A 12,782-nucleotide genomic window follows, 5' to 3' on the forward strand; every position below is an offset into this window, starting at 1 on the left:
TGCCTCCACATTCTCTTGAGTCTGGCAGCTGGACAGACTTCTGCTTCTCCAAGAAGAGCTGCTCATGGTTGGGAGCCCCTCAGTGGAAGATCAGCTGCCTAAGAGCACTGGGGACCCAGAAAAGGTGAGTAGTGGCAACCTGAGACCAGCTGAGCATAAGACTGTCTCTCTAGGATCAGCTTTGAACTATTTAATTTCACTGTGGCTGAATGCAAGTTGAAGTTATTGTGAAATACCACTTTGTACTTATTAATTTAGTAATTCTTAAGACTAATTTTTTTTTATTATTCTAGCACTTGTTGTTCAGTCTCTCAGTCATGTCCAACTCATTGCGACCCCATGGACTGCAGCACACCAGGATTCCCTGTCCTTCACCATCTCTCAGAGCTTGCTCAAACTTGTGTTCATTGAGTTGGTGATGCCATCCGACCATCTCGTCTTCTGGTTGTCCCCTTCTCCTCCTGCATTCAATCTTTACTTTCTAATTTGGGGATCTTGGGAAGTTTACTTAATTCACTGAGCCTCCACTTCCACATGCTCAACTTGAGATTTTATGGAGTCTAACGCATGATGAGTGCACACTAAATGGGACTACCATTGTCATATACTGAAGTAAATGGCCAACAAAAAGTTATGATCTAAGGTTCAGAGCCACGTTGAACGACAGAACTTTCTGTGATGATGGAAATGTTCTACAATTGGTGCTATTCAACATGGTAACCACTAGCCACAGGTGGCTATTGAATACTTGAAATATGGTTAGCAAAATTGAGGAATTACATTTTTAATTTTATTTTAGTTTTTTCAAATTTAAATATGAATAAATGGCCATATGGCAGTGGCTACCATATTGGACAATGCAGCTTTAGGTGTATACCTTATTATATTTCCAAAGCAGGCTGCCATTCTCACATCCTTCCCACAGGGAGCACAAGAAGATGGCCTGCACTGACCAGAGAGCACTGCACAATATCACCCTGACCTCCTAAGGAGTCCAGGAGTGCAGTACTGCTCAGAGGAAAGCACTTTGTGAATGGGTATGGGGTGGACAGGGAAGCCCTTTCAGGCAAAGAGAGTGCATCTGACTTACTACTAACAGGATATTCAGTTCTACTTGTTCTGAAGGATACTTGTCACTTTGTACCCAATTAACATCATTAGCATCTAGTCACCTTAATGACTACTGGCTGGCTGAAGTCAGGGGCTTCTCTGTGTGAGGTTCATGAGAGCATGAAAATTTAAAGTAATTTATACCAGGTCTTAAGCAATGAACAATAAATCACCTTCATTCACACTATGTGATATATAAGCTATGCCTGTACATGCTAAGTTGCTTCAGTCATGTCTGACTCTGTGCAACCCTATGGGCTGCAGGCTGCCAGGCTCCTCTGTCCATGGGATTCTCCATGCAAGAATACTGGAGCGGGTCACCATGCTACCTTCAAGCTAAATCCAGCATTTGTACATATTTTACCTTCTTATTGATTAAGCGCTTAAATGTCAGGCTAAACGCTAGAATACAATATTGAACACAGTTCTTGACCTCATTTCTCTCACTCTATACAAAATTAGAGAAGCAAATAAAGAACTGTGGTGTAGGATGAGAAGTACAATATGGCATCATAAAGAGTCTGTAATCAACTGCAGATGTTGGGAAAAGAGCAGGAGGCAGCTGATCAAGGCTGTGAAGGCATCACAGAACTTGTCTTCACCAGTGTGTGTAAGGGAAGGGAGGATGCTCCTGGCAGAGAAGAAGCATGTGCAGAGCACAGCCCCTTTGACAAGCATCAGCAGTTCATGATCAACACTCAAGGGGCAAATCTGGGAGGAATATAGGAAAGTAAGTGGGGCTAGACTATGAGAAGCTATACTAAGGAGTTTAGATGTTCTGTTAGAAAATGGGAAACCACTGAAGGATGTCAAACAGGATAGTAACAGGATTTGTGTATCGGATCACTCTGAACATTGTGTGGGAGACAAACTGGAGGGAGGGCATGGGGATCAGTTAGGTTCTAACTGCACTTGTACAGACGTGAGTGTTGGATCATAAAGAAGGCTGAGTATTGAAGAAGTGACACTTTCAAACTGTGGTGCTGGAGAAAACCCTTGAGAGTCCCTTCCACAGCAAGGAGATCAAACCAGTCAATCCTAAAGGAAATTAACCCTGAAAACTCATTGGAAGGACTGATGATAAAGCTCCAAAACTCTAGCCACCTGATGGGAAGAGCCGATTCATTGGAAAAGACTCTGATGCTGGGAAAGATTGAGAAAAGGAGGAGAAGGGGGTGACAGAGGATGAGATGGTTTGGATGGCACCACTGACTCAATGGACATGAGTTTGAGCAAACTCTAAGAGACAGTGAAGGACCAGGAAGCCTGGCATGCTACAGTCCACAGGGCCACAAAGAATCATACACGACTGGGCAACTGAACAACAGCAAAAAACTGGACTTGAGCAGGAGAAAGGGGAGGGTGTGCAAGGAGACGACAGAGTAGAGATGGGAATCCACGACAGTTCACAATTGGTCTTTTTATAAAAGAGAAGGCTGGAAGCTTCCACACCAGAGTGAGTTTTATGGGGGTGGGGGGGTGGAGAGGAGGAGCTTTACAAAAGGGAAATACTGTTATGGGCATAATTGTGTTCCTCCAAATTCACATGTTGACATCCTAACCCCAGCACCTCAGAATTCAACTGCATTTAGAGATAATAAGCTTAACGACCATCTTAATCAATCGTAAACCTTTAAGGAGTGATTAAGGTTAAACTCGGTCATTAGGCTGGTCCCCAATCCAATATGACTGGTCTCCTGAACAGGAGAGGAGATTCAGATGCAGGCACAGAGAGAAGGCCATGAAGACACTGGATAGGGAGAGAGCCCTCCGTGAGCCAAAGGGAAAGGCCTCAGAAGAACCTAGCCCTGCTGACACCTTGATCTCCAACTTCAACTCCAGAATTGTGGGCAAACATATTTATTTCTTTAAACCATAGCTTTGTCTATGGTATTTTGTTATAGCAGACCTAGCAAACTAATACAAGTATATTCAGTCTATTTCTAAAACAATTTCCATCCACATAAAGAGATGTTGATGTTTATTCTAAAGTTTCCATACCTGGGAGGGGAAAGCTCCGTTTTCCTATGTCTTCAATTTATACCTTTCACCTTAATCTCTTTTGCCTGGTTCTCATGAGAACACTAATTTGAACAAGAGAAGAGGAAAAGGGAAATTAGACCAATAGTAATAAAAGGCATTTTCTCCAGATAAGGGGAAAAGATATGTTTTTAGTTCCCATTCTAAAACGTTTTCATGCAGAAAATAAATACAGGGGTGTGGGGGTGGCAATATTCTTAAGAAATTGCCTCCACTGTCCTCAGGACTATAGACACTGAAGTCACTCCTGAGAGTTCATGTACAGGCTTAAGGGAAGCAAGTCTCCTACTAAAGTGCTTCAGAGTCTCAGAACCTTCAGAGTCTTAACTGTCTGACTTAAAGCACTTCTACTGTTATTTATGATGGTACAAAAACTTACACCAATCTTCCTCTTTGGCTATAAAATGTACAATCCAGTATCCCAGTACAAAATAAGGATCAATTATGTTGATTTTTTAACTTCCAAAGTAAAAAAAATAATCACTTTGCCAATATGATTTTTAAACTTTTCAATCAAAATCAATTCTTCCCTTGAATCTCTTGAGTCTCAAAAGGGTTTTCATGTATGTATCGTGTGTATGTACGTATTCTTGTGGCAAAATGAAATAAGGAGAGATGGGAACTGACATTCACCTCTGAGACTGAAAAACTGAGAGGCAGCTTCTCTGAAATTTAATATTTACCAGATGTAAGGCCTACCATGCGTCTGCCACATTCCCCAGAGGGGGACCTCAAATTAAGAAAAGTAAGATGTATTTCTTCACTTAGATGGCTAATAGGCATTTCAGTGTGACTATGCCCCAGATCGATCTTTTAATTTCCTCGTGTCATCCTCAATACTGCAAATATGCCACCATTCATCCAGTTGTCCAAAGCTCAAATCTTCACTTTCAATCCCATCCTCCCCCTTATCTTCCTCCAATATCAAGCTCCTTGGCAGCTCCCACTACCACCACTTCCAAACCACATTCGATCTTGCCATTTCACAGCATCCTCATGGCTGACTCTTCAGCCCAAGCCCAAATCACCTCTGCTCTGGCCAGTGCTGAACTCAAACTTCCTGCTTCATTTTCCTTGGTCATCTTAGCAGTCAAACACAATCTTTATAGAATTTAAACGATCAAAGCACTCCTTGGCTACAAACCTTCGGTAGTATCCAGTTTTCCTCAGGACAAATCCAAATGCCTTACTGTGCCCTCCAAGGTCCAGCGAGACCTGCCCATTGCCTTCATGCCTACCTCAACTGTCATCAGTGTCCCTCCGGGTCACTGGGACCCACCCACTCTGGTCTCATTCAGTCCTTGAATGTGTAAAGCCCTTTCCCTTTCAGGGCTTCTGACCTTGCCGTTCTCTCTGCCTGCCATGCTGTTCTGCTAGCTTCCGTGTATGGTGGCTCACTCACTTCCCTGGCAGCTCAGCTGGTAAAGAATCCACCTGCAATGCAGGAGAGCCTGGTTTAGTCCCTGGGTCAGGAAGATCCCCTGGAGGAGGGCTAGGCTACCCACTCCAGTATCTTGAGCTTCCCTGTGGCTCAGCTGGTAAAGAATCTGCCTGCAGTGATGGAGACCTGGGTTGGAGACCTGGGTTTGATCCCTGGGTTGGGAAGATCTCCTGGAGAAGGGAAAGGCTACCCACTCCAGTATTCTGGTCTGGAGAATTCCATGGACTATACAGTCCATGGGGTTGCAAAGAGTGAGACTTGACTGAGTGACTTTCACTTTCACCACTCCACTCAGGTCTAAGTCTGGAACCTGATGCTGAGCTCCCCAACCCCTACCCTCTCTCACACACCACTGTTAATATATCAGGGTCCTGTCACAATCTGTATTTAATCACATGCTTTCTCTTCGTCTCTTGCCCACCAGAATGTAAGCACCTTGAGGGCAGGGAGGGCCTCTAACACTGTGTCCCATGACTGGCTGAAAAGTGAAAGTGAAGTCACTCAGTTGTGTCCAACTCTTTGTGACCCCATGGACTGTAGCCCACCAGGCTCCTCCATCCATGGGATTCTCCAAGCAAGAGTAGTGGAGTGGGTGTCATTTCCTTCTCCAGCTGATCTTTCTGACCTAGGGATAGAACCCGGATCTCCCACATTGCTTTACCATCTGAGCCACCTAATTAGGACTTATTGCTGCTACTGCTAAGTCGCTTCAGTCGTGTCCGACTCTGTGCAACCCCATAGACGGCAGCCCACCAGGCTCCCCCGTCCCTGGGATTCTCCAGGCGAGAACACTGGAGTGGGTTGCCATTTCCTTCTCTAATGCATGAAAGTGAAAAGTGAAAGTGAAGTCACTCAGTCGTGTCTGACTCCCAGCGACCCCATGGACTGCACCCTACCAGGGTCCGCCCACGGGATTTGCCAGGCAAGAGTACTGGAGTGGGGTGCCATTGCCTTCTCTGAATTAGGACTTATTAGAAAGTCCTAATAAACAGCCACCAAACAAAGGAGATTTCTAAGTAGGACTCTGGCTATCTAATGCTGAACCCAGCATTGGGAGGCACTTTGTCCTTATTGCTCTGTGGTTGAAATTAGCAAAATATGAAATACTTTTAAACCTTCTCTTCTTCAGAAAAGTAATTAAAATGCAAATCGGCTTAATTAGAGAAGCTGCTGCTAGGAAAACCAGGCTCTAACAAGCTTCCGTTCATGGAGCTAAATAATTAGTGTCACTTACCTATCTTGACCAAGTCTGTGATAGCCTCCTGGTCACAGCTTTGAGTATGGACTCTTCACAGGCCATGACATAGAAAAAAAATCTGCTCCCACCCACCACCACTCAACTTGTATTACTGTGGGTCCCAACTTGGTTTTCCAGACTAAAAAAAAAAATAAAACAAACTGCTAACCACAAAGCCCTCAAATTCATTTCAGGCACATGAGGCGCCCTGCAACAATCACCCCAACGTAACCTGCAGGGTGTGAGAGAAGTTGACTTCAGACTTAGGCTGCCTCCCCCAGGAACTGTGCTGTGTGGGGATGGAACAGATTTTCAGGCTGTCTTACATGAAACCCCAGATGAACTGTCAACACGTAGGCTGAAGTCACCAAAGATAGCAGGAGCTAGATGAAGGCAGAACACCAGAGGGAATTATAAGGGAAAATGTGACAAAGAGCACCCGCCGCTGCATGCAGGTGGCTGCGTCACAGCCCATGAATTCCCAACTGCACTAGCAAGATGGGCATGCTAACTGTGTGTCCGCTTCATCACTTCCAGGCTCTGGGGTCCCCGTGTCATGTAAAACAAACAGGGGCTCCGCAACCTGACTACTACTACTCTGAACAACATCACAACTTGTTTCCACCATCTGAAGTTAGCAGCACTTTTTCTTCCAGTGTTTTTTAAAATTTTTACAATGCTGTGTTGGTTTCTGCCGCACAAGAACGTGAATCAGCCGCAGCCACACATACATCCTCTCCCTCCCAAGCCACCCCACCCCTCCCAGGCCATTGCAGAGGCCAGACTGGGCTCCCTGTAGGGACACTTCTGATATGATGCTGTCCTGTTATTAGGGACTGTTCACTAATTTCTCAGGGCAAAATAATGGATTAACCTCTTTTAACATGGATTATAAACTTTTGCTTTATTAAACTGCCTCTACTGAACGTAATTTAGCCCACCGTTGGTCACTTACGCTCACTTAATCCAGTTTGATAATGATTCTGTGGCCTTACTGTGCTAGGTGGCCCATGTGAACAGCCCCAGGGCACTTCTCTTTGCTTGTTTTGGACTTCCAGGGTTTGGTTCATTTCCTGGCTACCAACTAGAAATGTTGTGCTTTTGCCTGTGCAGTTTGTCATTGCTTCCTTTCTCCCATCTTCTACTGTGCAGTGGTCTGGAAATCCTAAAGACCAAAACAATTAGAGCTACCTAACTTAAGAACAAACGCCCTTTGGTTATGGCCCTTTGGGGTGAGTGGATACATGCACTTAGTGTTTTGGCTTTGTGACATTCATTTCGGTTGTTTGGAGGCCTCTGCTTGTTATTAGATCGCCAGTTATATTTTAAATGTTCAAATACTGGATAAGTGACCTCCAGATAAAGGAATTATTGTCTTTATGGAAATTTCTGTCTAAAACTTATTGGCTTGAGGAAAGGAAATAAAAGGTGACATTTCCAAGCCATGTGCAATCTGCTGATACAGTCAGGTAGTTATAACCTGTAGTGCTAATTGTCTTTGTTATCAGCATTGCCAGTTTTGAATGTCACTTCTTTGCAAACTCCTTACTCATTTAGTTTGGCCAGAAGCATCACAGAAAACCATTTCATACTGAAATCCTTAAATCAAATTCTTCTTTGAAACTGTGAAAAGAATTTTAGGAGCAAAATATGAGGGCATTAAATGTATTTAAGTTTTTTAACTACCTAATATTACGAAAAAAAATTGAACACAAATGCTCAAAGGTAAGTTGTATTCAACAGCTAACTTGGTTCTGGGAAAGCATAAAAATGAAATGGAATGAAATTATATAATTAATTCATGACGTAAATGCCAACTGCCTGGCTGAATATTATTTTCAAAACCATGCTCTGGCTACACTTCCACTCTTGGATGGAAAAAAGGGTAATTTATCATATTGATTACTTTATCATTATAGTCAGCTTTGAAATACTGGGGACAAATACCAAGTTGAGAAGTTAAAAAAATATTTTTTGTTTCACTCAAGAGTGACTTCCTAACACTAACATCAGTTTCTAGCTTTGCCTTCTCTCTGGTTTCACCCTAGTCAATTGCCTATGGCTCACCTGAGTGGTAGAGAAAATGAAATTTGGAAATACCTATGAATAACCCCTAAGTGGTAACTGAGAATTAATTTGCTAATTGATATTCCAGTGATGGGGCTTCCCTAGTGGTTCAGATGGTGAAGAATCTGCCTGCAAGGCAGGAGACCTGGGTTCAATTCCTGGGTAGCGGAAGATCCCCTGGAGAAGGGAATGTCAACCCACTCTAGTATTCTTGGCTGGAGAATTCCATGGACAGAGGAGCCTGGCAGGTGACAGTCCATAGGGTCACAAAGAGTGGTACATGACTGAGTGACTTTCATCTCACTTCATTCCAGTGATATGCCTGAAAACCACTTCCTTTCTGTACAATTAATAGCTTTTCTCTTCTCTCTCCTACTCTCAAGCAAATGATTCAGTCTCCAGCAAGAAGGTCCCATGGAATCCAATATGGTGACCATGTTTAAGGATCTGCAACAGGTACCTCACAATCAACAGCAGTAAGGTATTTAGGACATCTGTAGAAATAACATGGAATTAAAGATCCAAATGTATAAAGCACAGCATCCACTTAAAAGCAGAGATCTTTAAACAGTGAACTTTTAGGGCATGAGCATTTTGTAAATTTAATTCGATAATCACAGAAAATGAGAGAGTTGGTTTGGTCAAGTGGCTGAGAGCATGGGCTCTGGAACGCAGCATTGACTTCGGTCTCCTTTTGCACTGTCTGTGTGACTATGGGGGAAATCACTTATCTTCCTCAATTTCCTTATCTTAAAAATGAGAAGAAGAATGGCACCTACTCATCAAGGCTGTTTCAAAAACTAAAACATCAGTGTCAACTACTTAGAAAAACTCCTGGAAAATTGTAAGTGCTATGTAAGTATTAGCCAAAGAAGCACCTATTATACAAAGGTGAATCCTACAAAGGGGCTTTTGGTCAAAGTGACATTAGTTAACACTGCTGCAGAAACAGATGATTCAAAAGCCGGAATGAGCGATTTGGCAAACAGAGAATAAAACCTGATGTGCAATTTTCCCTAGATATTCTTGTCCCTAACAGCAACCAGGATTGCAATAAATACATTTCTGTGAAGAGTACTATAAATTTAATCCATAGCACTCAGCCTTGTTTGTAGCCTGCCTAGAATGATGGCAGATCCTCACCACTGAAGTGACCCTGAAGATGTGGCTGGCTGAGCACAAAGTGCTCGATAATGACAGAAATCGTTCAGCTGTGCTCTGCCTGTCACTGGGGTAAGGAGCCACTGCCTCACAAAGGCGAGTGCCTTGAGAAGTCATTGGTACCACCGGGAGAACAAGCCAATGAGAGCCTGGCTGCTCCTGGATCCTGACAATGAATGACTATTATTCTTGTTCCGTTCCTCTCTTCGTGCACTTGTGTACTTCCTGTCCTGTGTACTCGGTCAATGCATTGATTAAAATGCTCACACTGTATCTGCTTCAGTATTTCCTAAGGTGAACTTCCTGCATCACCTACATCAGATTCATCTGCATGTTTAAAGATCCAGGTTTTAAGATTCTGACAAGTTGAAACAGAATCTCTAGGGATAGTCCCCTATATGCAGAATCTAACAAGAAGTGATCCAAAGGTACTTAGGGACAAAACAGAAACAGACTCACAGACCTAGAAAACGAACTTATGATTGAGGGGAAAGGGATTTTTAGGGAGCTGGGAGGGACAGGTACACATTACTGTATCAAAAGGACCTACTGTACAGCACCAGGAGCTCTGCTCAACGTTATGCGGCAGCCTGAATGGAAGGGGAGTTTGAGGGGAGAATGGATACACATATATGTATTGCAGACTCTCTTTGCTGTCCATTTGAAACTATCACAATGTTGTTAATTGGCTATGCTCCAATACAGAATAAAAAGTTTAAAAAAAAAAAACACACAGCAAATAAAACAAGGGGAAAAAAGGAATCTCTAGGGATGGAGCCTACAATTTTTACAATTTTGAACAAGAAACCCAAAAGATACCTAGAGATGCTATGACTCAGAGTCCCTTAAATACCTAATAGGTTTTAGAGTTGGCATTATTGCTATTTTGGATCTCTGTTATCAGGGCTACCCTGTGCATGGTATGATGTTCAGCTGCATCTCCTGCTTTTACCTACCTGATGCCAGGAGTGCCACCAACACCTCGGTTGCTAACAATCAAAAACATCTCTGGACATCACTAAACATCCTCTACTGGACAAAATCACCCCTGGTTGAAAAATTGAGCTATTTTGTCCTTAAAGTATATGGGATCAAGGCTCAGCAGACTGCCTCAGTGAAGCTCCGAGGCTCAAGCATTCACCTAGGGGCTTCCTTGTTTACTTCAGTTCAAGACGGTACTCTGCATCCCAGTCTCAATTCTCTTTGTATTTCCCATAATAGCTTGCACAAGGTTGAACTTCATTTGTCAAAAGACAAGTTATAATTCAAGAAACTGAAGGGAATTTGTTTTGCACTAGCCATTGCTAGTTGCAGATGTCAAATTCGGAGTGAGTTTTAAGCCAAGGAACAAACTTCTGCTCCCACTGACCTGCCCTCTGATGCTTGGTTATTCTAACTGTGCTCCAGGGGAATCAATCCTGGTGGATTCAGTAATTACAGCACATAAAAGGCAACCTGCTTTCCATAAGAAAAGAACACGTCCATATGTTTACGGTTGAAAAGGGACTAATGAAGGGTAATACAACTCTATCATTTTTTTGTAAACTTGCTTCCTGCAATGTCAGTCGATGAGCTACAAGCTTCATAAGGTTATTTCAATGAATCCTCTCAATAATCTCATTGCACGGGTACTATTATCATCCCCATTTTATTCACGTGGAGAGTGGAACTTTATGAGTAACTAACTGGTCCACAGTCACACAACCATTTTACGGCTGTAGTTAATTTAGTCTTAAAACACTTCATTAGAGGTAAGACATAGGCAATATTCCTTACTTTATTTTATGAAATTAAAACCACTTAAGGAGAAGAGCGGAAAAAACAAAGACTGCTTCATTATGAGTGTAAATTAAAACAACAACAACAAAATAATGGCAAATTGAATCCAATACAGTAAGAAGAAGATGTGTCATAATCTAACTGAGCACAATCCAGGGTTACTAAGATTGAGAACATAAATATACTCTCTGACGTTGCACCAATCCCATTAATGGAATAAGGTAGACAAATGACATGATAATCTTAATAGGTAAAGAAAAGCACTGGAATATTAATTCACAAAAAATTTAAAAAAACAACCAATACCCTCACCCTGTTTTCCCTGCTCCAGCAAACCAAGAAGTGGAGGGAGCTTGCTAAATCATCTTCAGTGATAAAAACCCTGGAAACAGTCCCTTTAAAAATTAAAACAAGTATATCCACTATTACTAGTACTGTTTAACATCGTACTATGCAATATCACAAAAGAAAAACCCCGTCATTGTTTGCAATGTATATACTTTCATGTACAGAAAGCCCAAAGAATCCAAAGACAAACAGAAATATTAAGAAATTTTAAAAATGGCTGGTTCTAAGATCAACATCCAAAAAACCAGAAGCATGAAAACAAAACAAAATTTTTAAAAATAACAAGAATTAAAAAACAATAAATGAACCAGGAAAAAAATGTATTAACAAAGGATTATAGGACTTACAGTTTTTTTAACTTTTTTAACATTGAGCTGATAACACTCTTCACCTGTTGGCCCGGAAAATCAACAATGGACCATTCACTTTGATTTCTACTTCAATTCCAGAGCACCCACAGAAAAACATCCTAACGTGTTTAATTTGTATCCTTGTTTGTACAGGTCCTTGTAAAGTGCCGATTACTGTTTTATGTGCCTGTATATTTATCTGACGTACAAGGTAATGTGCCATTGATTCCACACTTTCTTTTAGTTATCATTATGTTTTCAAATCTATCAATTTCAGCAGAAACTCATAACCATTACTGAAAGAGATTAAAGAAGACCTGAATAAATGGACCATGATCAAAGAGAACAAAGATATAAAGACATCAACATCAATTATCTTCAAATTAATATATCAATTCAGTACAACGCGGAAAAAAAAACAACAGTGTGTGTGTGTGCGTGCGCACACTTGCTTAACTTGATAATTCTAAACATTACATGGAGTGCAAAAGAAGTAAGAATAGCTAAGATGGGATAGTTAGGGACTTTGGGAAGGTCATGTACACAGTGCTATATTTAAAATATATAACCAACAAGGCCCTATGGTATAGCACATGGAACTCTGCTCAATGTTATGTGCCAGCCTGGATGGAAGAGGGGTTTGGAGGAGAATGGATACATGTATATGTAGGGCTGAGTCCCTTGTTTGTTCACCTGAAACTATCACCACATTGTTAATCGGCTATACCCCAATACAAAATAAAAAGTTCTTTAAAAAAAAAAAAAGAATAGCTAAGATGCTTGAAAGAAGGAAAATAGGGAATAAAAAGGGGAACTTGCTCTATTTTAAAGTTACAGTAAGATAATGTGGTTTTGCATTCAACATAAGCAAATACCAATGGAAAAGTATAACGAATGGAAAACTCAGAAACAGGCCACTGTAGCAGAAGCTGTTAAGCTGGCTCACTCAGCACTTATTTCTACCTTATTCCATCTTGCTTTCTTCTGCAGCAGACGCTGCCCAATTAAACAGTCTATTTAAATTCCTAATCCCCGTTAAGCTAAGGCTAGCATTTTTTTTAACAGTTGTATACAATAAGATTTCCTCAGGAAAAATTTCTCTTCCTAAACAATACAAGGTAAAGCATCACAAAGACTGGATCTTGGCCCTTTACAGTTCTCCCTCTTCTTCCAGACATGGACATAGATATGATCCCTGGAGGTGCAGCAGCTACCTTGTAACAATGAAGAAAATGTTGATGAGAAGGAT

General features: G+C 41.7%; 1 protein-coding gene across 1 annotated transcript in view; it reads right to left on the minus strand.

The window, feature by feature from the left end:
• RYR3 (ryanodine receptor 3) overlaps positions 1-12,782 on the minus strand; it is a 573,341-nt gene that overhangs the window by 417,659 nt on the left and 142,900 nt on the right. The window lies entirely within an intron of this gene.

Source organism: Budorcas taxicolor, chromosome 10, assembly GCF_023091745.1.
Source record: "Budorcas taxicolor isolate Tak-1 chromosome 10, Takin1.1, whole genome shotgun sequence".
NCBI classification, from domain to species: Eukaryota; Metazoa; Chordata; class Mammalia; order Artiodactyla; family Bovidae; genus Budorcas; species Budorcas taxicolor.